This window comes from Taurulus bubalis (assembly GCF_910589615.1).
Source record: "Taurulus bubalis genome assembly, chromosome: 3".
Classification (NCBI taxonomy): domain Eukaryota; kingdom Metazoa; phylum Chordata; class Actinopteri; order Perciformes; family Cottidae; genus Taurulus; species Taurulus bubalis.
Window position 1 is genome coordinate 37685811 of NC_136591.1, and position 22188 is coordinate 37707998.

Genomic DNA, 22188 nt, shown 5'->3' on the forward strand with positions numbered 1-22188 from the left:
CCGCAACATAAAACAAGTAGATGTAGATTATGTGGTTATAAACTGAAAATGGTTATGAGGTAAAACATTGTACTGGCTAAAATAAATTTGAGCTCTTTTCTAGCACAATAAAAGGTTGAAACAGCTGTAAGGTGATACATAGGTGATAATAGAAAGCAGAAAGCAATATATAATTTTAAAAACAAGTTAAATGTCTCACAGAGCATCAGGCAGAGTGACGTGATCCCCATCGTGTCTTAATGTTGTCTGACTTCTTCTTCACCTCAAGTAGATAGAAAGTCAGCCCACATCCTGGCTTCTCAGGAAATTACCAAAACACAACTTAAGGTGAAGAGGAGTTAACGTGTGTGGTGTGGAACAAAAGGTCTTTCATCTCTTCAACACTGTTGTTAGTCAAAGCTGAGGTCTAAACTGCAGCTGTGGTTTGGTCTTAACAATCATTCTGTTGAACAGAGGTTCCAGTGCGTGTCCTTTAATAATAGCAATAAGAAGAAGAATGTGATTTAGCCTATTTTATTTAGACTTTGACAGTCTTAATTTTAGTTATGTTCCAGAACAACACAAGTTAAATGTATCAGAACGATATTAGACATGTGAATTAAACTGAGTACAGTTTTATTGAAAGATCAATATTTTATACTGCAGCAGATTTTAAAGAGAGTTACTACTGTTAGGGTAAAATGTTCTATTACATAATTCACATTCATGATCATGGACTGTAAATGTTGAACCTTGCAGTAACAAATTACAAAACAATCCTTTATAAACTTATAATGTTATTGTGTTTCAGCAGCGGCTTTTGATTTAATCTGACGTGTGTGAGTTTGCTGATGATGCCTTACTATATGCATCCAAATATGTCTTTCTAAAAGACTTCTCACATCCACATGCTTCAACATGCACCTGTAAACATGAAACCAGGACCTTTCAGCTCATTCTCACCCACACAACTTTGTCATCAGCCTCAGGCCGGGTAGACAAGCAAACAGGAAATGAAACAGCCTGGACAAAAAAATGTGATAAAAAAAACGTCCTAACTACAATGAACCCCAAACTGTCATAGAAAATATCCCAAATCCTTTAATACAAATCTGCATTAATGACTAACTAAAACAAGTTGGCAATCACTTAGTTTCTGCTATTACAGCTTGTGAGCAAAAATGTGTGTCCATATGCAGAAGGAACATTGCTGTTTTGCGCCTATAAAGACATTAGCATAGATGCTAGCATAGCATCAGAAAATGAGAGTATTTTGTCTTTGAAAGAAGAGCAAAGAACAACACTGACGGTTTTCATCGATAGAAAAGATGTCTTCGCTCTTCTCACGTGGTTTCGGTAAGAGTTTGATTGACAGATGGCTCACCCAACACTGTTCGCAGGTTACCGTTCGCTGACCTTGTGGTTAAAAACATCCAAACCCTTGAGGCTCTGAGCTTGAGGCCCTGCGAGTCCGTCCATTCTCTGCTCACATTTGGTGTCAAACATCCATCATATTGCTTCCCCTGTGTGTTGAACATTTCTACTTTTTAGGTTACACTTCAATCATTTCATTAATTATTCAATAAACCCTGTTTAAGTCAATCATGTTAAGAATCACCTTAATGGCACTAATTCACAAAATTAAGCATATAAAGCAAGTTCAACTTGGTTTTCAAATATGCAAAAAGGAAGGTTTGACAATAACAAATGAATACATAGTTTGTTGATGAGGTTAAATACATTTGCAACATAAATAAAAGATAATTTAAAATGAACTTTATGACAGTCAGTGATATTCGAACAACCAAATAAATGAATATAATGACAAAAAAGAAGTTTTTGAAAATAATAGAAGTGATATAAGAGAGGGAAAGAATTACATTTACAATACACATCTAAAAACAACATAACATGAAAGGCAATGGAAAATCAGATGCATTTGTAGTATTTGTCTAAAATCACTGTTTTAAAAGCTGACCCCTGGTGGATCGAACCCTTCACCATAATCCCGATGCGCAAGCAAATATAAATGCAGTGCCATGCCTCATTCACCATGCTGCTTTTCATTTGTTATTTAACAAATTAAAGCTTCCTATTTAGTAGAAGGTACGCAAAAGCTTTAAAAAATATGCAAACATGTTATTTTCCTGCCTGTTGATGGGTTAAAAAAAAACAGAGCAACCCACCGAATAAAGGAAACCCTGAATTCTGCACAACATATATTTTGGGCTATACAAAAACAATTTGTTAACCTCGGTAGGCAATAGCTAAAGGGCACCGAACATTTGATAAACATCGGTAGACAAATGCTCGTAGGTACCAAACATTTTATAAACAAAAGGTTGGTAAAGGCTAATGGGTCCCGAACATTTGATAAACATCTGTAGGCAAAGGCTCGTAGGTACCGAACATTTAGTAAACATCGGTAGGCAAAGGCTCGTAGGTACCGAACATTTAGTAAACATCGGTAGGCAAAGGCTCGTAAGTACCGAACATTTGATAAACATCTGTAGGCAAAGGCTCGTAGGTACCGAACATTTGATAAACATCTGTAGGCAAAGGCTCGTAGGTACCGAACATTTAGTAAACATCGGTAGGCAAAGGCTCGTAGGTACCGAACATTTGATAAACATCTGTAGGCAAAGGCTCGTAGGTACCGAACATTTAGTAAACATCGGTAGGCAAAGGCTCGTAGGTACCGAACATTTAGTAAACATCGGTAGGCAAAGGCTCGTAGGTACCGAACATTTGATAAACATCTGTAGGCAAAGGCTCGTAGGTACCGAACATTTAGTAAACATCGGTAGGCAAAGGCTCGTAGGTACCGAACATTTAGTAAACATCGGTAGGCAAAGGCTCGTAAGTACCGAACATTTGATAAACATCTGTAGGCAAAGGCTCGTAGGTACCGAACATTTAGTAAACATCGGTAGGCAAAGGCTCGTAGGTACCGAACATTTAGTAAACATCGGTAGGCAAAGGCTCGTAGGTACCGAACATTTGATAAACATCTGTAGGCAAAGGCTCGTAGGTACCGAACATTTGATAAACATCTGTAGGCAAAGGCTCGTAGGTACCGAACATTTGATAAACATCTGTAGGCAAAGGCTCGTAGGTACCGAACGTTTTGTAAACATCGGTAGACACTTATTTGTTTTATAGCCACCCAAACTGATCACAAATGTCTACTCTGTTCTCCTTTTCAGCAACGGCTCCGAACCATCTTCGGATAAATTTGCCAGAACACTGAAGCGGTTATTTGACGGGGCTGAGATGCTGTATCTACGTTGGGCCTTGGCGCTGTTTGAACGAGGCGGAGAGTCGGACACGCTCCTCAAACGGCCAGCATGCGTTCCCTCTGCAGGGAAGGCTGGATAAGCAGCGGGCGACACGTTGCCAGATTTGGGGTTGCTGTCGGCTGAGGCTGCTGGTTTTGGATTGACGTCTTGGTGCAACTGTTCTGGGGGGAAGTTCATGGGTTTTGAGACGCCTTGTGAAGATTTAGAGGGATTTCTGTAAATCGTAGGCTGGCCATGGTGGCACTCAACAGGACTCTGCTTCGATCTGAGGTCATTAAGTTCTTTATTTAGTCTGCGGATGGTCTCATCCTTGTCATGAAGGTTCGACTTCAGTTCATCGACTTCTCTCCGATGCTCGGCGGTGGCATTTTGGACGGGGTCAGCCTGGCTTGTCAGATTTTGACATTCTGCATTGCTGCCTGTTGAACTTTGGAGTGATGATTGCTTGGAAAGCAATTCATGTTTCCCTTCTGTGTGAGAATAAAAAGTTATTTTAGCACTTCATTATTGACATTTCAGTTACTACTGCAACAGAATAGAAACAGAATAACATAGTGTCTCCTGATAAACTCTAATGTACTGTTAGACTTGATGCTTCCGGTGTTTGGTTCTCATAAAAAGGTCATGAATCTTCGAACAGACAAAGCTTCTTCATGTATCTTTAGGTTCATGAATAAAAATATCTTCGGTCACACTTAGTATTTGTGGTTCAAGTGTTTAAATTAAATTTATCTGATGATTCCCTCACCGAGCGGAGCTGATCCGTTACTTTATGGTGCTAGAAAATTACTTTTTCTAACTGAGATGAGACCTGATTTGAATCCTGACTTTGGTACAAATAAACTGCTTAAAATAAACTAATTCCATCAATATAATCTTAAAAGATGCAATGATCACACAAACAAGTTTCCATCTCCTTTTAACAAATAAAAGTGACTCACCAGAGTTGCAACATTTCCAACCTAGGAATGCAATTATTGTACTTTGAATTAGGAATGGTACTACAACAGCAACGCTGATGATTGGAATGTAGGTCATGCATTCCTCTGAAATGATAAAAAAGATTACAGAGACATAAGTATATTATACGAAGTTTCAGAAATATGTAATACTCCACAAAGAGACCGCCTGAATAATTTGTATGCATGCTCATTTTACCAAAATAAGAATTAAACACAACAGTCACACTACATGTCCAAGTCATTGGATTCTCAATAAAATACTCGGAAAATAAAAACAACAACAACAAAAAGAGGTCGAACCCGACAATCAAACATTATATATCATCAAATACAAAGGTTTGATACAATTATCTTGGCCAGAAAAACCTCAGTCAGTTAGTATCCTACAACTAAGATATCTGTCAACAGTGTTAGAACATTAAATAATGCATCATCAATATTACATATTGCTTTTAATTTACATAAAACGTATATAACTAATACAATATCAAAGGGTTACTTTTTGTGCCTTGGAGAGATTACATTGCAGCCGTCTGCAGCGTTCTCCCTCAATACTGAACCAAATTCAAAAGGGTTTGTCCCTACAAGACACAAAATAGGCTCCAGCTTGAAAAATATAATGTCTTATTTCTAAACAAATATCTGACAAGATGTGACATTCTGGAAACTCTGTGCCAAAATTGGAGTGAAATTACTGTATTGGCAGATGCAACCATCCAATTATGACAGAATGAAAGAATACATAGACACACAGAATATAGCGTATTGATTATTGCCCCATCTTTATAGCAAAACTGTGTGCGGCTGACAAAAAGGTCAGGGAAGGTTAAAAGCATGTGAATGGAGGTTTTAGTGACAGGTGGCGTGTTAAAGCTCCAGCGTACCTGGGATGTAAATCTCCGTGACCCTCGTCTGGTTTATTTTAGACTGGTGAACTCTGCAGGTGACCCTGGAAGGAAAAGACGTGCGTTCATTTCATTTTTTTTTTTTTTAATACTCTCTCTCTCTCTCTCCACCTCACAATAAACAATCTGTAAACCTTAAATCTGATATTGCTATTGACGTGGTCTTTGTGAGTGAAAGTTGCCTGAAATAAGAAAAGTCAAACTGAAATCAAACCTGTTGCCAGTCAGCACCGTTGCTCTCCTGGTGACGTTGAAACACTCGCTTATGGAATCTTGAAAACTCTTTGGGTCTTCAGCGCTGACGTCGTTTCCCTGATGGTCGAGGAATGTGATCTCGGGCATCGGGAACCAGCAGCTCGCTTCACACTGCAGAGTCACCGCGGGACCTGGAACCACCGAGAGTTTGGGCTCAGAAACGGCATCTAAATGAAGAAAAACAAGACATATACGTTAGACATATACACCTATGTATATAGGTGTACTTTGAACGTGTCAGTCATATTTATTATCAATGTGGACAATACTGTGTTGAAGCAATAGTATCCGACAGGGCCGTCGTTAGGCCTGTTTTAGGGTGGCTGAAGTCCCTCCTAAACTATACCAAGGAGTTTATCTCCAAGTAAACTACACCAAGGAGTTTAACTCACAGTAAACTACACCAAGGAGTTTAACTCACAGTAAACTAACTAAGGAGTTTAGCTCACAGTAAACTATACCAAGGAGTTTAGCTCACAGTAAACTATACCAAGGAGTTTAGCTCACAGTAAACTAACTAAGGAGTTTAGCTCACAGTAAACTATACCAAGGAGTTTATCTCCAAGTAAACTACACCAAGGAGTTTATCTCAAAGTAAACTAACTAAGGAGTTTAGCTCACAGTAAACTATACCAAGGAGTTTAGCTCACAGTAAACTATACCAAGGAGTTTATCTCAAAGTAAACTAACTAAGGAGTTTAGCTCACAGTAAACTATACCAAGGAGTTTAGCTCACAGTAAACTATGCCAAGGAGTTTAGCTCACAGTAAACTAACTAAGGAGTTTAGCTCACAGTAAACTATACCAAGGAGTTTAGCTCAAAGTAAACTATACCAAGGAGTGTAGCTCAAAGTAAACTAACTAAGGAGTTTAACTCATAGTAAACTATACCAAGGAGTTTAACTCATAGTAAACTATACCAAGGAGTTTAGCTCAAAGTAAACTAACTAAGGAGTTTAACTCACAGTAAACTATACCAAGGAGTTTAGCTCAAAGTAAACTATACCAAGGAGTTTAGCTCAAAGTAAATTAACTAAGGAGTTTAACTCACAGTAAACTATACCAAGGAGTTTAGCTCACAGTAAACTATACCAAGGAGTTTAGCTCAAAGTAAACTATACCAAGGAGTTTAACTCATAGTAAACTATACCAAGGAGTTTAGCTCAAAGTAAACTAAACCAAGGAGTTTAACTCACAGTAAACTATACCAAGGAGTTTAGCTCAAAGTAAACTAACTAAGGAGTTTAACTCATAGTAAACTATACCAAGGAGTTTAGCTCACAGTAAACTATACCAAGGAGTTTAACTCACAGTAAACTAACTAAGGAGTTTAACTCATAGTAAACTATACCAAGGAGTTTAACTCACAGTAAACTAAACCAAGGAGTTTAACTCATAGTAAACTATACCAAGGAGTTTAACTCACAGTAAACTATACCAAGGAGTTTAGCTCACAGTAAACTATACCAAGGAGTTTAGCTCACAGTAAACTATACCAAGGAGTATATCTCACAGCACGCAAACATACCACTTCCCTTGGGGCTAAGCCCCCCCCTTCTTTGAATTCTAGAAACGCCCCTGGTATCCGGTCTTTGTAAGATATCAAAATCCTCATGGGTATATATCGTGTGAAACAGGTTCAGACCTGGTGCTCGAAACATTACGCAATAATACTGCTTTCAACAGGAGCTACTGCTACGTCTCTTTACGGTGCAACAGGTTTGACACTCATTTACTTTCTTGGCTAAGAGTGAGATGAGAAAATGGATACCGTGCTCTGGTCTGTGTGGTGAATAAGGAATGAAGCCAGTTTGATGTAGCCTTCCCGTTGTCTTAGGGTCAAAATGACCCGTTTACGAGTGTATATGTATGTGTATTGATGGGTCATTTTGACCCCAAGACAACGGGAGGGTCATAATGTGTCTGTCTGTAAAGTAACTAGTAGAAGTATAGTACGATGAATTGGAAATGCTCTAATGTAGTGCCTCAGAATTGATCTTCAAACCCTTGTGTTGTCTTGGGGTCAAAATGACCCATCAACACACATACATACTGTATACACTCGTACACGGGTCATTTTGACCCCAAGACAACGGGAGGGTTTTAAGCCACCCTTCTCCATAACGATAACAAGCACCTTTCAAGTGTTGGGACATACCCACAAAGAGCTCCAGTGTGCTGGCGTCCCGGGTCACCCTTGGGATCCTGCATCTGTATATCCCGGCATCAGACAGCTGCACGTTGGAAATCTTCAGCGACAGGTTTCCGTGTATCAGCTCCTTCATGAAGAGGCTGGTCCGGTAATCGAAGACCGGATTCTTGTCCAGGAAGCTCTCGCAGCCGTCCCGGTACAGGAAGGCCATGATGGGCTTCGGCCCGCCCTTGGACCACTCTACCGACGGGACTTCTTCGTCGGCCGTGTGCTTGATTTGGCATGGAAGGATGACCGTTTCACCAACAAAGGTCCGGATCTCCACCGGTGTGTGTAAGGAGGCTTCTGCAAGTAGAACGATAGTTGGCATGGTGTGAGTACATATCTAATAGAGATTATGTCCCTGGCTCAAGTCAAACATCCACAAGGAATTAACTTGGAACAAGGGGTTTACATAACAAACACACGCACACACGCACACACACACACACACACACACACACACACACACACACACACACACACACACACTGAGCAGTTTGTAGGGGAGTGTGTCCGTAGATAATGTGACAGCTTTCTTTCCTTCATTTTCTGTTGACGTTATCTGTTTGTGCACATGGCACCGCAGCTCTCTGACACACACACACACACACACACACACACACACACACGCTGTTCGTATCGTTTATTTAGCACTTAAGAAACTTATGGATGTGTTATTAGTACACCATACATATCATTATTGTAGAACATGATTAAGGTGATCGTGATAAGAATACAGAGAATCACACATAATTTATTTTCACTGCTTCAATTGATAGAATTTCTGATTATGAATAATACATACATACTGATCCGCCCATACACATATTCAAACTCCTAGTTATATGATAATCTACACATACATGTATATACATATAGTACATGATTCATACGCGCATACTGTACATATATCCTCATAAGTATATATTTATTCGTAAATATAATCTGATTGATTTGGGTGATGAAGCACTTCAAATGTGCCGATACATTTTATCAACACAGACGCATTTAACTTGTCTGATATATTTGTGACGCTTATGTCTCGCAGCGGGGGCGGAGTTAAAGTTGCGTTCATGGCAACAATGTTGCAAAAACTTTGGAATATTCGCAATGCGTTTGCTGTGAATGATAAAGGTATTGACTTCCTCATATGCCTTCATGATCATCTCCTGCTTCTCATTAGATAAATAAAAAGAGGTTCCTTTGAGTTTATTTGCCAAATATATATACATCGGTTTTTTTGTCCAATGCTTATCTTAAAAATCAATCAAATTTGTTAAAAAAATAATTATGTTTAAAGCTTGTTTCCTAAAATGAGTTCTCAGACTCTGAGCCAGAAATCTCCACTTCTTAAATACACCAAACATCCTCGTGTCATTCCCATCTATTTTCTGAAGGCTTTTAAAGAGGGTTTTGTTCAAATATAATTAATAGCCTTAAGATTTATACAACATGTAGATCTAAAAACAGGATTGTATACAGCTGTTGACTATTTTTAGATCCAAGAGATCCCCAAAATCCGCTCTGTGTAATCCAATATGTTGACAAGATGAAAAACAACAATTCTAAAAACAGAACTTTATCTTATCTTCAGATTTCTGTTCTGGAAATGTGCAAATTAGCGCAAATTTAATGAGGATATGACGTCATGAGCATTTTTAAACATAAAGTCTCAGAACACTTGTGATACAAAAAACACTTGTGTTAGTAATCAACTGGGGAAGTTTCATGGGGATATCTGTAATGTACAAACACACACACACGCACGCACGGGCACACACACACACACACACACACACACACACACACACACACACACCCTTTTTATTATTTCCCAATTCGTGTTAAAGAAGCCACTTGAAACGAAGTTATCCCGCTACACTAAACGTTCAACAGCGTTTATAACTAATGCGCTCACTTCTATATAATAATAATAATAATAATAATAACAATAACAATAACAACGCATTGTAAAGCCTTCATAAACACAAACACACACACCTGTGTCGCGCTGCGCTCCTGCGCAGCACAGCAGGGCGGTGGCCGCCAGGAAGAGACGACCAGACATGACGGGAACGCAACTAATGTACAAAGAAAACTCTTTTTTTAAAAGTCGATTGAAAAAAGAAAGAAAGAAGAAAGTGCAGCGCGTGAAGCCGAGTTAAAGGTCCGCGTCCACGGAGCGAGTCAGGCCGTGTTCACTGTTCAGTCAGACTTCTTATGGGAGGAGTCGGTGGCTTTACTTTCGATCTCTCATTGGATGAAGGATATATGGAGCACATTGGGACTGTAACCCCGTTTTACAATGTCAAACTCCAACCTTGAACTCAGTGGTATCAGCAAAAAAACAAAGTCAACATATATTGTTTAAAATAAATAAGTTACAAAGTGAAGGCCTGGTCATTTCAATAGACCACAAACAGCTGAAAAAGGGGTTCCGGGTTCAAAAGCAGAAGTTGTATTTCGTAACAATTGCGTCAGAGAGGGGATTTATAGTTTTAGAAAGAAGAAAACACTATTAAAACACTATTAAATGAGGATTTGCTGAGAATAGTTTAGATTGATTCTGCAGGAACTCAGCATCACATGCTGGAAAACCACACTTGTGCAGTGTCAAAGTCAAAGTCAGTTTGATTGTCACTTCTTCCATTTGTGCAAACACACAGAGGACCTGAAATGATGTTTCTCTACTGTCTGGCTTAAAGTGAATAGTGCAAAACAGTTAAAACAGTAAAAAATAGACAACATATAACCAATAAACAACATATAGACATAGTGCAAAAACTGTTAAAAAGGTAAAAACAGTTTAAAAAAAGAAAGCAAAAGATAGGCAACATATAAACAACATAAATTAGGAACTATATAAGTGTGCGTTAATAGCAGCGGTCAGACAGTTTAGCAGCAGACATGAGTCTAGATGTGGTGAGGTAGATATCAGCTTTCAATTGATTTTGATGATGAACATATTGATGTTGATTTCCAAATTTATTTTTCATATCAATTCTGCTTTAACCATTTTTGCTGATGATTCATTGCCAAAGGAAACACATGACTGGATTAACTATTTAATTGTCGTGCCACATAAGTTAAATTAGTTTAAACGTATCCTTTTTGTGTAAATTGACACTAAATATTGTTGAAATGATAAAATGAAATTGTTGATTTCATCTGATACACAATTCAGAAATGAGTTACAGTCTCTGCTGGGACCTGTTAGCAGCTCACCTCTGACTTTCATTGAATATCTATGTCCAACATTACATGTTGAAGCATGAAGCGGTTCAGATGAACCAGAAGGCCGTTCAGTACTACTCTCTACCACAAGGGGGAGCTCTTTATTACCTGTTGTGTGAGTGAGCAGGTTGTGACGTCAAGAGCTCTGTACTTTGCCTATATGTAAGACATTGACAATACACAATAACTGGAATGATTCACACAATAATTTAAAATAAAGTATTTATTCTTTCTTTCTTTCAACATTATCAAGAATTTTGAATTAGATAGGAACCTCATACATCACATTTGAAGGATTATTGTGTGCACAGATTTTATATATATACATATATATATATATATATATATATATATATATATATATATATATATATATATATATGTATATATATAAAAAAAAATCCGATAAAATCCAATAAAAAAGACCCATTCTCAGTTGGCCCTAGGCTGCACGTTCCCGTCTCTCGTTGCAACATACAACATACAACACTGTAGGTTTTTTCAGCTGTAGTTCAAGGGAGACAACATGTGGAGGGTTACTAAGACTCCTCCTGAACTGCTCTATGTATTAAAGGGCCAATTTACTAATTTGCAACCTGAATCTTATTGTTATTCTGCAGGTTGAACTTGTGTTCCTCAGCGTCCTGCTGCTCACTGCTGCCATCTGCTGTCCCATGATGTAAAACACATTATTGATACACTTAAAAGGGATTTCTTGTCCCAAAGAGAGCTTTGTTTACAATTGCATAGGTTTTTAGATCAAAGCAATTTAGCTGATGGTTCAAAGTTAAACGTTTCTTCATTATTTCTGTCCCCAAAAGCATGACTCAACTGGATCGGCAAAATCAGTGGACAGATCATGAGACAAATTAAACCGCATGTGTAAAGAACAAAAAGTAAATGCAGTTGAAGACACTGCTGCCACAGATTTAAAAAATAATTTACTTACACATTTAAAGGTCAAACAAACTTATAAACAAATACAAATACAGAAGATTAAAGCCATTTGATGATTTATTTTAAATCATCTTCTAATAGATTAACTGTACAAAAGACCGTCTGCTACTCAGATAGCAAAGCTGCCCACAAGGATTACATAAAGAAAGCTGCAAACATTGATATTTTTTTTTTCTCCGTTTTTCATGTTGACTGTTTTTCTCCATATCAGATGTCTTTATTGATCTGGAAAAGAACAAAAGAATAAATAGAGAGTAAAGGTTATTTAAAATGTGCTGAAAGGTGCTTCATGACATTTTTCTCTACTGGACTATTGACTATATGTGTAAAATAAATGTTTATTATCGTTGCATTATTACCACGAGATGTTCCTGGTTTGAGTTCAGAATAAAGAGTTTCATCTGCTGCTGCAGATCTTGATGTCCCTTTGGATGGAAATATGCATTTTTATAATGTTTATGCTCCAGTCAGATACAAAAAACACACGAGAAAATAGATTACAATATTAGGCAGAATCGGTTATAATGATAGTTGAAGTAGGAATTGACCGCAATGGTTTCCGAATATGTTAAAACTATTTCTTTTTAATTTAAAATATGTTTGTTTTGGATGGACACAGAACTCTCATTACTGTGAAGCAGCTGCAGGATGATGAAGACTTTACTTACCTTCATCCTTCTTGTTTTTCGTGCGATGGTTAACCTGGGCGTACAGCACATTGTCGTCTAAAACAAAAGACACATTTTCAGTTATATATCGATGGATGGATGAATGAAGATAAATGAAATGTGGCATGCAGTTATGTTTATTTTATGACTGCATAGTAGTGTCAGATATTAAAATAAAAAAAATAGAAAATTAAATGAACAACAATTTATTAAAAGTCTCAAATGTTCTTATAGGTATTGACTATTGTTGACATTGACACTGGGTGAGAATGAAAATACCAAATAAAGACTTTAGGAGGGTCTGTTGTACTTGCCTGTACCTGCAGCTGAAGGCGTCTTCACATCCGAGTAAACAGCGCTCTCGTCTGGTTCATTATTCTTCCCTGTCACAAAGATAAGATGAGTGCATGACGAGTCATTCATAATCTTTAAAACCTATACGCATCTCAACTATTGCATGTAACTCTCACCATCAAAATGAATCACTCACCCTTCTGAGTCATGTTCCTCAGCTCAACCACAGAATATGTCAGCATGGATTCATCTGAAATAAAGATTTTTTTAATTGTATTTAATATGTTATGCATTTAACCTCAATCATCTTATTGTAGTATTTCTAACAGCTCTGTGATAATCAGTATATCAGTATATACTGTACCATGTTCAGCTTCTTCAGAGCCTTTGATTGGTTCACAGAGACATGAAAATCAAGACAAGGTCATATCAGTCATTTCAGTCATGATATGAATTATGTAATCTTCTTAAACATATAACCAGAAATAGAAATGTTTGGGTTAAAGTTAATTATACAATATTTAATGAATCAGGATAAAAGCTGACCATGGAGAGGAGAGGCATTTGTATTGTTTTGAGTTTCAACCTGGTTGGTCATGTGGTCTGTAGCTGGGCTCTGATTGGTGCTCTGAGACCTGGTGGAGCCAGAACATGAAGTAAATACAGTGTATTTAATGAGGAGCGTGTAAAGTACTGCTGTTATGTTCAGAATGAGAGAAGAGAGTGTTGTACCAACCTCATGAGGCGGGACTCTGCAAGAAAAAGGCTTTTGCTGTTACATGGTTTTATAATGAAAACTGTTCTATTGTTACAGCAGAACATGTCATTATGTCTGTGAGTCTGACTTCTTAGAGTGTAATACATAATATCAGAAGGAAAATATCTCACCTTTTGACTTTCTGTAGCAACACAGAAACAGCAGCAGGAGAATAATCAGTGAAACTCCACAAACCAGACCAACAACCAACAGTATGGGAAATGGAGAGCTTGCTGCAGCATCTTCAGAATATACATCTAAATACACATTAATCATCAGGTATCAGAACACAAAGAAATAGTTTAAACCAACTTCTAATCCAGTTTTATACTCACATTTTACTGACAACCAACTCTCTGGTGACGTCAAACTCCTAAAACCTTGTGGTGAATCACTTCCATTACATTTATAAAAACCTTCATCTGACTTTGTAACCTCAGAGATAAACAGCTCCCCGCTGCCATGATTTGGGATGAGTTTGCCATTTTTATAGAAATCCACATTATGAAGAAGCTTTTCTGTCCTCAACCTGCAGCTGAGAGAGACAGAATGTCCCTCAGGCACAGGATGGACAGAGCTCACCAGGATGACATCACCATCTGTAAAAAGATCAAAGAACAGGAAGTTTGGCTCAAAATCATCATCTGGTTGAACAAGCTGACGTACAATGATGAGAACACATTTCATAGTGTTTTATTTGTTATACAGATTCATAAAGTAGCTGAGTGAATACCTGGCATTTTGAAAAATATGTCCCTTTGGAAATGTGCTTGTTACATATAGCTGTAATTAATGCTCAATATGTTTTGAGCCAATTTAGTGGCAGTGTGTTACAGAATGGTTTAAAATGGCAAAAACTGGAGGAGCCAAGCTGGAGCCAGATAACTCTCCAGCTGCTCCTGGTTCTAAAACATGGTGGATGTCTATAGTCATAACAATGACACACTAAGATTGTTGAATTGTTTGTTAAAAGAGATATTAAGTTAAACTCATTATGAAAATAAGTTTGGTTAATACAAGTCACCTATAAACATTTTATAGTAGAATGTTGAAATATGTTTCTGTTAAAAACTCACTCTGTATAGTGATGTTGGCTGCATTGCTGAACTGTCCTGTTCCAGACTCACACCAGTACACTCCACTAATCCAGTAACGGTCCATGATGCATGTAGATCCAGTCATGGTTCCCCAGACAGAACAGGATGTCAGGTGGCCAAATTCAGAAAACCTCATCACTCTCCACTCAGTAGAGTTTCCCTCACAGCTCAGTGTCAGTGACTCTTGGCTGAAGTGCTGCATTCTGTCAGGACTCACTGAGAGAGACGCTGCTGAATGAGAATCTGAAGAACACAGAAGGAAACTTAACTAATACTTAACTAACGAGTAGTAACTATCTGAATTATCATGAATTGCAGTATTAAAACATGTTCATGAAGTGCATATCTAAATTATTATATGTATAAATAAATGCAAGAATAAATTACATTTAAATTATTTATTCATAAATTACTAACACTTTGTAAATGATCTTATTAATCATCTATGAGTCCTTAATACTTAATTTACAAAAGGGGAATCCATCATTTATAAAGTATGAAAGCCCAATTATGAAACACATAATAGTCAAGCTTATTAATCAAGAATGAAACATTTATAACTGTGTTTATGAATTGCATACTAATGAGTTACTAATGAGTGTTCATGTAGGAATAATGGTTTATAAATGATGAATGAAGTGTTTATTCATGCTTTACTAATGTTAAATAGTGTGTAGTTAATAAAACCTGTATTTAAAGGTTTGGGGGAAAGAGAGAAGGAAACAATTAGTCTGAACAAACGTACCTCCAGACCAGATGAACTGAGGTTTACTATACTGAGAGTAAAACACTGGATCTCCTCTTGCAGCTCTGCACTCATATCCTGCTGTGGTCGTCTGTCCATGAACAATGTAGGAATCCTGTTCAGTCCCATTGGTGCTACCAGGTAGCAGCTCAGAGCTGTAGGTGTGTGGCAGTTCAGGAACAATCTGATACCAGAAGAACCTCCATCCTGCAGATGGAGGTTCAACACGGCAGGTCAGAGTTACTGAGTCTCCAGGACTCAGCCATGATGGAGACACAGTGAGGAGAGGCCGAGGTTTATCTGTTGGGAAGACATGTTATGATGAGTCATCAGTGGATTACATGCAGCGCTCGAAACCTACATCATGTGTTCTGTCTCCAGATGTGTAATACAGGTGTGAAGCTACACTGTCTTTAAATATATTAACATTCACTAAAACACAAATTATGACGGTGCAACAATTTATTGATAAAACACTGCAGGAAGTATTTAATCACTCTGGAACCTGTGTATATTAATAAGGTAAACTGAAGGAAATCAACAGAACCCATGTTTATGTTTCACTTATTAACCACTGAAGTTGTTGGTTAAATTAACTTAACTCTGATTCTCCTTCAAACAAGGAGGCAGCAGGAGTTTCACATCTCTGTCTGTAACACTGTTAGTTCCTTTTTCAGTAAATCAGATTAATTAAATGAACAATCTTTCAAGGTATCAGTGCTTTATGTTTTTAATATAATTATAATTTAACATTAGGTTGGAGACAGAATATGTCAAAGTCACTCTTCCTGTAATAAATGACAGGTTCACCAAGTAATGAGTACATTTCCCCTGAAGGAGGCGCCACACTCACCTGCCCTGTTTGATACTTTAATGTTATCACTAATTAATCACTGACTCATTTCTAGAATGTGTTGTCCTGTATTCATTTATCAAAAAGGATACAACACTGCATGGTTTGTCTTATTATTATTACTATTATTATTATGTAAATATCTCGTACGTCTGAACCATGTCCATCTTGTTCATATCTTTATGTTCCTTTACATAAAGCTCAGGATTACACGGTTATACAGCTGCATAAACAGCATCAGTGGTCAAACTTTAAGGTTCACGAATCTTACACTAGTTAACATTTATACATTATCACTACATTACAATATATTAACACTTTGTCAGATAGGTTTATTATATCAACAAGGCTCATAAATAAATAAGTACTTTTAGTGAACTTCATGATGGTAAAACTCTGTTCACTTACCTGATACAGTTAGAGAGACTCTATTACTTTCTATAGCTGGTGAGTTCTTGTGAGCCGCAGCACACTGATATTCAGCACTGTGTTCTGGAGTTAGAGATCGTAATGTAAATCTCTTATTTTGGATGTAGGAGGGATAATTATAATCAACCCTCCTGATTGAGTACCAGCCAGAGTCTTCTCCTTCTTTCATGTCACATATGAAGATAACAGACTCTCCAGTAAAGAAAGTGGACCAGTTTGGCTCAACAGACAGCAAAACATCTAGAAACAAACACAAAGAGTGAAATGTGTTTTCTTTTTGTATTCATCATAAATGAACTAAACAGGACACATAAATATAACGTGATAAAAAGTGACAATGAGTGGAGAATTGTCTTGAGTGAATACATAAAAAGAAAGAAAGTTGTATAAAAACCTTGAGCGTGTCCACAGTAGAGGAGTACATTCATCACTGAAATAAAGTTAGAAACTTTATGAAACTGACAGAAACTATTAACTTCAAGTACTTAACAAGTTGTGTCTATAAAACTATGATTTAAACAGAAAGTACTCACAGAAAAGCCCCAGCACACAAACTAAAGTGAGTCCCATCTTCACATCCACACTCACTCTGTCACTCTGCTTCTGAGAAATGATTTTACTTTGTGTGAAGAGAAAAGGAGAAACGTATGACGCAAATGTGAGAAATCAGGAAATGCAGAGAAAAAGACGAATTTCATAAATAAATTTGATCTGAAGTTTTAACTTCTGCTTCTGAGTTCACAGCGTCTGCTTCCTTCCCTTTTACACAAAGCTCAAACAACCAGACTGTTGGAACACAACATGTGTTCATGCTCATAAGGCAGAAGATCAGTTCATTTAAATCACCTGATAATGGAAATATATTTCAATCTTCTTTCAACATAAATTATATCAGCAAAGAGTCAGTAATTATTGATGTTACTGTAAAGGCAGCTGCATGAAGTCAAAGGTTTTCCTTTATATTTAATAAACTAACTAGGAACTGCATTATACATTATACTAAAGATGCAGATGGAACTCAGGTGGCATCCTCACTTTGAAATCCATGGTCTTTCTCACCAAACCGGACAATATATGAGCTTGAATTACAAAATTGTCAACCTATTGTGTCACAGAATTTGTACATTCAATTTTATGGTGAACTTGTGGTCTCACGTTGTCACGACTTCACCCACAGGAAGTGACTGAGCTTGAGCAAAGATAGTGTGATTAAGGGAAGTGGACGTGAAGAGAGCCAAAGCCTTCTCTCAGCTGTAGACCTGCTAACAGTGTTATTTGTGACTTCATGGGTTTTCCATAGAGAATAACATTATAGTTGAGTTATATATCATCATAGTTTTAGTGTTGAATAACTTTGCAGTGTGCCAGTGTAGCTAAAAATAAATAAGTAAAAGAAGATTGTTTTGTCTTGGTAAAGACGAATTATATAAATGTCACTATGCTGTAAAACCAGGAAGGTGTTGTAGCTTTTCAGAATGGCTCTATGAGAAACAAGTGAATTACAGAAGTTATTACAGCTAATGTTTGTATTTTTGGTTGCTATGGTTTTTATTTTGTGCGATATAAATAAACACAACTCGATGTGCAACACTTTTACAACACACATCAAAAGAGGAAAGAGTCTCATCAGAGCTGAGGCTCTTTTTAAATACAGCTGCAATGTAGTTACCTCATTTGTGTGAGACGAAGAGAAGATGGAGGGAGAATTTCACACACAATTTAGTTCATAATCTGCATAATCTAATAAAGTTTGCCAAAAATGTAATTTGACCACCTGATGCGAAGGTTTACTGAATAGAGCTTGTGAATGCAGGACAACCCCGCTCCACCCGCTTTATCTTAAAAGATGCTGAAGTAGCAAAAAGTTGACAGGTGATGTAACAAACACATCTCATTCCAATCACTGCATGAGAACACCTGTGCACACCTGGGCGGTAGAGGCTCCGCCTCCTGTGAACGCCAGCTTGAAAGAGCTGAATGTAGCACTGAGGGGTTTACTAGTCGACAAAGCAACACAAAAGGGGTTGAACCCCTCTGGTGGATACATTTCTGTGGTACTATACAGGGTATTTGCAGCACTTGGGGTGGCTGTAGCTCAGGGGGATGAGTGGTCGTCCAGTAACCTGGTTAAGAGTAAATGAAGATGACACAGCAGAAATTACAAGTTTTCAGATCCGCCTAGAAAAAAAAAGCACTTTCAGGATGATTATTTATTTGAAATGATGCAGCAGTAAGGTGTAAGGATTTATACATTTCCTTTGCAATATATTAAAAAAGGCCTGGATCTGGGTCTATGGTGTTTAAAAGCTTAACCAAGGATGGGTCAAATGCAGAGAAGAATGTCCCCAAGGGGATCAATAACGGATAATTTCTTTCTTATTTCATCTAGTATGTTCCGAATATTAGCACCGACTTGGCCATGAAGTATCCTGTCACACACAGTCACAGCACATCCAACAACAAAGGCAAACAGCCCACATGCTCGTATGCTTTGCAAAACAATCATTTCTCATGACAAATAGACAAAGAGGTAAATAAAAAAAACTAACTAAACTCTTGTAATGGGATGTTTTCATTCTAACAAGTATCTTATATTTACATACATACTGTACATACGTCAACTGGTAAATAAGTTTGTTTTTGAGAAAACGATCAAGGCCTGCATTGTGAGACTTGTGGTTTATGCAGCAGCTGGACTAGCACATCCTCTTCTCCTGGTGATGAATAAAGCAGTCCGGGGGGCGGGCCGAAGGCCGGAAATCAGAGCCGTGCTCCGTCGGGGAACAGGACCGGGACTCTGAAGGGGAAAGGGAACGGGACCAGGACTCTGAAGGGGAAGGGGACTCTGAAGGGGAAGGGGACATGGGGACAGGTGGGGGCGCCGGTGGGGAGTACCCGGACCTGAGCTCCATGCCTCCCCGCTACCACCACCTCAAGGAGGTTTTTAACAAAGCCAAAGCCCTATCGCTCCCTCCACACCGACCCTATGACTGTGCCATTGAGCTGATTCCAGGTTCAACCATCCCCAAAGGCCGCCTGTACGCGGTTTCTGGGCCAGAGAGGGAGGCCATGCGGGAATACATTGAAACCTCCCTGAAAGCAGGGCTGATTCGCCCCTCGTCATCGCCGGCTGGAGCCGGGTTCTTCTTTGTAGGCAAGAAGGATGGCTCCCTCAGACCTTGCATTGACTACAGCCCACTCAATGACATAACTATAAAGAACCGCTACCCCCCTCCCCCTTATCTCATCTGTGTTTGACCAGCTCCAACAGGCCAAGATCTTCACCAAGTTGGACCTTCGCAATGCCTATCACTTGGTGCGGATAAGGGAGGGTGACGAATGGAACACCGGGTTTAATACACCCAGTGGGCATTATGAGTACAAAGTCATGCCTTTTGGCCTCACAAATGCTCCTGCCGTGTTCCAGGCCATGATTAATGATGTGCTAAGAGACTTTCTTGACCATTTTGTGTATGTCTATCTGGATGACATTCTTATCTACTCCCCTGACCTGCATACACACCAGGACCATGTGACTTTGGTATTGAAACGACTGCTAGAGAATAAACTCTATGTCAAAGCAGAAAAGAGTGAATTCCATGCCGACACTGTCTCCTTCCTGGGCTTAATCGTAGCCCCTGGAAGAGTGCAGATGGACCCGGCTAAAATTAGCGCTGTGGTCGATTGGCCTACACCTGATAGCCGCAAAAAGGTTCAGCAGTTCCTTGGGTTTGCTAACTTTTACAGGCGGTTTATCAGAGGCTTTAGCGCAATAGCTGCTCCTCTCCATGCTCTCACCTCCACACTGGTGCAGTTCCACTGGCCTCCAGAAGCTGATACTGCCTTTCAAATCCTCAAGCACCGCTTCACCTCGGCCCCCATCCTCACCCTGCCAGACCCTCGACGACAGTTCGTGGTAGAGGTGGACGCCTCCAACAAAGGGGTCGGGGCCATCCTCTCCCAGCGGTCAGAGCAGGATGGTAAGGTGCATCCTTGTGCGTTCCTGTCACGGCGGCTATCCAAGGCGGAGCGGAACTATGACGTTGGTAACCGCGAGTTGCTGGCGGTCAAACTCGCGCTGGAGGAGTGGAGGCACTGGCTCGAGAGGGCTGACCATCCGTTCATTGTCTGGACTGATCATAAGAATCTAGAATATATCAAGAAAGCCAAAAGATTCAATTCTCGCCAGGCCAGGTGGGCGCTGTTTTTTTTTAACCGATTCTCCTTTTCTCTTTCATACAGGCCGGGGTCCCGAAACGTCAAGCCAGACGCCCTGTCTCGTCTGTTCGACCCCGAGCCCGTTGCCAAGGACCCAGAAACGATCCTCCCACGTACCTGTGTGGTTGGAGCACTGACTTGGCAGATAGAAAATGAGGTTAAGCAGGCTAATGGTGAGACTCTGTCACCTAGTGGGTGCCCAGAGAACCGCTTGTTTGTCCCGGTTGATTTGCGCCCACAGGTGATCCACAGGGCCTACACCTCACTGCTTTCCTGCCATCCGGGAGTTCGAAGAACGATGTTCGCTATCGCCCGGAGGTTCTGGTGGCCCTCCATGGAGCCGGAGGTCCGGGAGTACGTAGAGGCATGTTCGGTCTGTGCTCGAAACAAGACGTCCACCGGGTCACGCATGGGACTCTTGCAGCCACTTCCCATCCCCTCCAGACCCTGGTCCGACATCTCAGTGGATTTCGTCACGGGGCTTCCGGCCTCTCAAGGTAACACCACTGTCCTCACAGTGGTGGACAGATTTTCCAAGATGGCTAGATTCATCGCTCTGCCAAAACTGCCCTCCGCCAAAGAAACGGCGGAGATCATGATGATCAATATTTTAAGGTTCACGAATTTCCCAAAGACATTGTCTCGGACCGGGGTCCCCAGTTCGTCTCCCGGTTCTGGAGGGAGTTCTGCCGGCTCATCGGAGCTAAGGCCAGCCTGACCTCGGGTTATCACCCAGAGGCCAACGGCCAGACCGAACGTCTCAACCAGCAACTGGAAACGGGCCTCCGGTGTCTGGTGTATCAGAATCCCTCGACATGGAGCAAACACCTGGTCTGGGTCGAGTATGCCTACTGCCCACCTCGGCCACAGGTATGTCGCCGTTCAAGTGTGTTTGGTTACCAGCCCCCTGTTTTCGCAGACAACGAGCCAGAGGTGTCTGTACCCTCTGCCCATGCCATGGTTCGCCGCTGCCACCGCATCTGGGCAGCCGCCACGCAGGTATTGGTTCGCCAAGGGGACCGAGTCAAGAAAACTGCGGACCGCAAGAGACGACCCGCTCCCGCCTACCAGCCGGGACAGAGTGTGGCTCTCCGCCAGGGATCTTCACCTTAAAGTCCCGTCCAAGAAGCTGGCACCGCGGTTCGTGGGTCCGTTCCCCATCACCAAGCTCATCGGCCCTGCAGCAGTACGACTCCGCCTGCCCCGATCCCTCCGCGTTCACCCCACTTTCCACGTAAGCCGGGTCAAGCCCGCCAAGGAGAGTCCGATGGTTCCAGCCGCTGCCCCTCCGCCGCCCCCAGAAGTGATAGAAGGCGGTCCGGTGTACAAGGTCAAGCAGTTG